Below are 2,500 nucleotides of genomic sequence, written 5' to 3'. Positions count from 1 at the left end.
ACTAGACATGCCCAATCTCGTCTGATCTTGGAAGCTATGCAGTGTTGGGCCTGGTTAGTACTTGGATGGGAGACCACCTGGGAATACTAGGTGCTGTAGGTAATTTTATACTGCCATAACATTCTTTTCTATTACATTTTACATTTCATTTTTCAACTTATCATTGAATTTACTTGAGTTAAGAAGTAAAAGAGGTCTAAAGTTAATGTTTTTGAGCACCTACAGCCAAACCACACTGGACATGCCCAATCTTGTCTGAACTTGGAAGCTAGGCAGTGTTGGGCTTGGTTAGTACTTGGATGGGAGACCACCTGGGATTACCAGGTGCTGTAGGTAATTTTATACTGCCATAACATTCTTTTCTATTACATTTTAAATTTAATTTTTTCAACTTATCAATGAATTTACTTGAGTTAAGAAGTAATAGAGGTCTAAAGTTAATGTTTTTGAGCACCTACAGCCAAACCACACTGGACATGCCCAATCTCGTCTGATCTTGGAAGCTATGCAGTGTTGGGCCTGGTTAGTACTTGGATGTGAGACCACCTGGGAATACCAGGAGCTGTAGGTAATTTTATACTGCCATAACATTCTTTTCTATTAAATTTTACATTTAATATTTCAACTTATCATTGAATTTACTTGAGTTAAGAAGTAAAAGAGGTCTAAAGTTAATGTTTTAGAGCACCTACACCCAAACCACACTGGACATGCCCAATCTCATCTGATCTTGGAATCTATGCAGTGTTGGGCCTGGTTAGTACTTGGATGGGAGACCACCTGGGAATACCAGGTGCTGTAGGTAATTTTATACTGCCATAACATTCTTTTCTATTACATTTTACATTTAATTTTTTCAACTTATCAATGAATTTCCTTGAGTTAAGAAGTAATAGAGGTCTAAAGTTAATACTTTTGAGCACCTACAGCCAATCCACACTGGACATGCCCAATCTCGTCTGATCTTGGAAGCTATGCAGTGTTGGGCCTGGTTAGTACTTGGATGGGAGACCACCTGTGAATACCAGGGGCTGTAGGTAATTTTATACTGCCATAACATTCTTTTCTATTACATTTTACATTTAATTTTTTCATCTTATCAATGAATTTACTTGAGTTAAGAAGTAATAGAGGTCTAAATTTAATACTTTTGAGCACCTACAGCCAAACCACACTGGACATGCCCAATCTCGTCTGATCTTGGAAGCTATGCAGTGTTGGGCCTGGTTTGTACTTGGATGGGAGACCACCTGGGAATACCAGGTGCTGTAGGTAATTTTAGACAGCCAAAATCATTCTTTTCTATTACATTTTACATTTCATTTTTTCAACTTATCAATGAATTTACTTGAGTTAAGAAGTAAAAGAGGTCTAAAGTTAATGTTTTTGAGCACCTACAGCCAAACCACACTGGACATGCCAAATCTCGTCTGATCTTGGAAGCTATGCAGTGTTGGGCGTGGTTAGTACTTAGATGGGAGACCACCTGGGAATACTAGGTGCTGTAGGTAATTTTATACTGCCATAACATTCTTTTCTATTACATTTTAAATTTAATTTTTTCAACTTATCAATGAATTTACTTGAGTTAAGAAGTAATAGAGGTCTAAAGTTAATGTTTTTGAGCACCTACAGCCAAACCACACTGGACATGCCCAATCTCGTCTGATCTTGGAAGCTATGCAGTGTTGGGCCTGGTTAGAACTTGGATGGGAGACCACCTGGGAATACAAGGTGCTGTAGGTAATTTTATAATGCCATAACATTCTTTTCTATTACATTTTACATTTAATTTTTTCAACTTATCAATGAATTTCCTTGAGTTAAGAAGTAATAGAGGTCTAAAGTTAATACTTTTGAGCACCTACAGCCTATCCACACTGGACATGCCCAATCTCGTCTTATCTTGGTAGCTATGCAGTGTTGGGCCTGGTCAGTACTTGTATGGGAGACCACCTGGGAAAACCAGGTGCAGTAGGTAATTTTATACTGCCATAACATTCTTTTCTATTACATTTTACATTTAATTTTTTCAACTTATCAATGAATTTACTTGAGTTAAGAAGTAATACTGGTCTAAAGTTAATGTTTTTGAGCACCTACAGCCAAACCACACTGGACATGCCCAATCTCATCTGATCTTGGAAGCTATGCAGTGTTGGGACTGGTTAGTACTTGGATGGGAGACTATCTAGGAATCCCAGGTGCTGTAGGTAATTTTATACTGCCATAACATTCTTTTCTATTACATTTTACATTTAATTTTTTCAACTTATCAATGAATTTACTTGTGTTAAGAAGTAAAAGCGGTCTAAATTTAATGCTTTTGAGCACCTACAGCCAAACCACAGTGGAAATGCCCAATCTCGTCTGATCTTGGAAGCTATGCAGTGTTGGGCCTGGTTAGTACTTGGATGGGAAACCACCTGGGAATACCAGGTGCTGTAGGTAATTTTATATAGCCATTACATTCTTTTCTATTACATTTTACATTACATTT

At 37.4% G+C, this 2,500-nt stretch overlaps 11 pseudogenes; all 11 read left to right on the top strand.

Annotated features, from left to right (window-relative positions):
• The window catches only part of LOC148437407 (5S ribosomal RNA), a 119-nt pseudogene extending 17 nt beyond the window's left edge, over window positions 1–102 (top strand).
• Window positions 103–217: 115 nt separating this feature from the next.
• LOC148437406 (5S ribosomal RNA) lies at window positions 218–336 on the top strand (annotated as a pseudogene).
• Window positions 337–452: 116 nt separating this feature from the next.
• On the top strand, window positions 453–571 carry LOC148437405 (5S ribosomal RNA; annotated as a pseudogene).
• A 115-nt stretch (window positions 572–686) lies between these two features.
• On the top strand, window positions 687–805 carry LOC148437404 (5S ribosomal RNA; annotated as a pseudogene).
• A 116-nt stretch (window positions 806–921) lies between these two features.
• Window positions 922–1,040, top strand: LOC148437403 (5S ribosomal RNA; annotated as a pseudogene).
• Window positions 1,041–1,156: 116 nt separating this feature from the next.
• LOC148437402 (5S ribosomal RNA) lies at window positions 1,157–1,275 on the top strand (annotated as a pseudogene).
• A 117-nt stretch (window positions 1,276–1,392) lies between these two features.
• On the top strand, window positions 1,393–1,511 carry LOC148437401 (5S ribosomal RNA; annotated as a pseudogene).
• Window positions 1,512–1,627: 116 nt separating this feature from the next.
• Window positions 1,628–1,746, top strand: LOC148437400 (5S ribosomal RNA; annotated as a pseudogene).
• A 116-nt stretch (window positions 1,747–1,862) lies between these two features.
• LOC148437399 (5S ribosomal RNA) lies at window positions 1,863–1,981 on the top strand (annotated as a pseudogene).
• Window positions 1,982–2,097: 116 nt separating this feature from the next.
• Window positions 2,098–2,216, top strand: LOC148437398 (5S ribosomal RNA; annotated as a pseudogene).
• A 116-nt stretch (window positions 2,217–2,332) lies between these two features.
• Window positions 2,333–2,451, top strand: LOC148437397 (5S ribosomal RNA; annotated as a pseudogene).
• Window positions 2,452–2,500: the final 49 nt, after the last annotated feature.

Source organism: Taudactylus pleione, unplaced genomic scaffold (genome assembly GCF_031769625.1).
Source record: "Taudactylus pleione unplaced genomic scaffold, aTauple2 ptg001778l, whole genome shotgun sequence".
Lineage (NCBI taxonomy): Eukaryota > Metazoa > Chordata > Amphibia > Anura > Myobatrachidae > Taudactylus > Taudactylus pleione.
The sequence above is the reverse complement of the archived record's forward strand: the minus strand, read 5'-3'. Positions and strand labels throughout refer to the sequence as shown.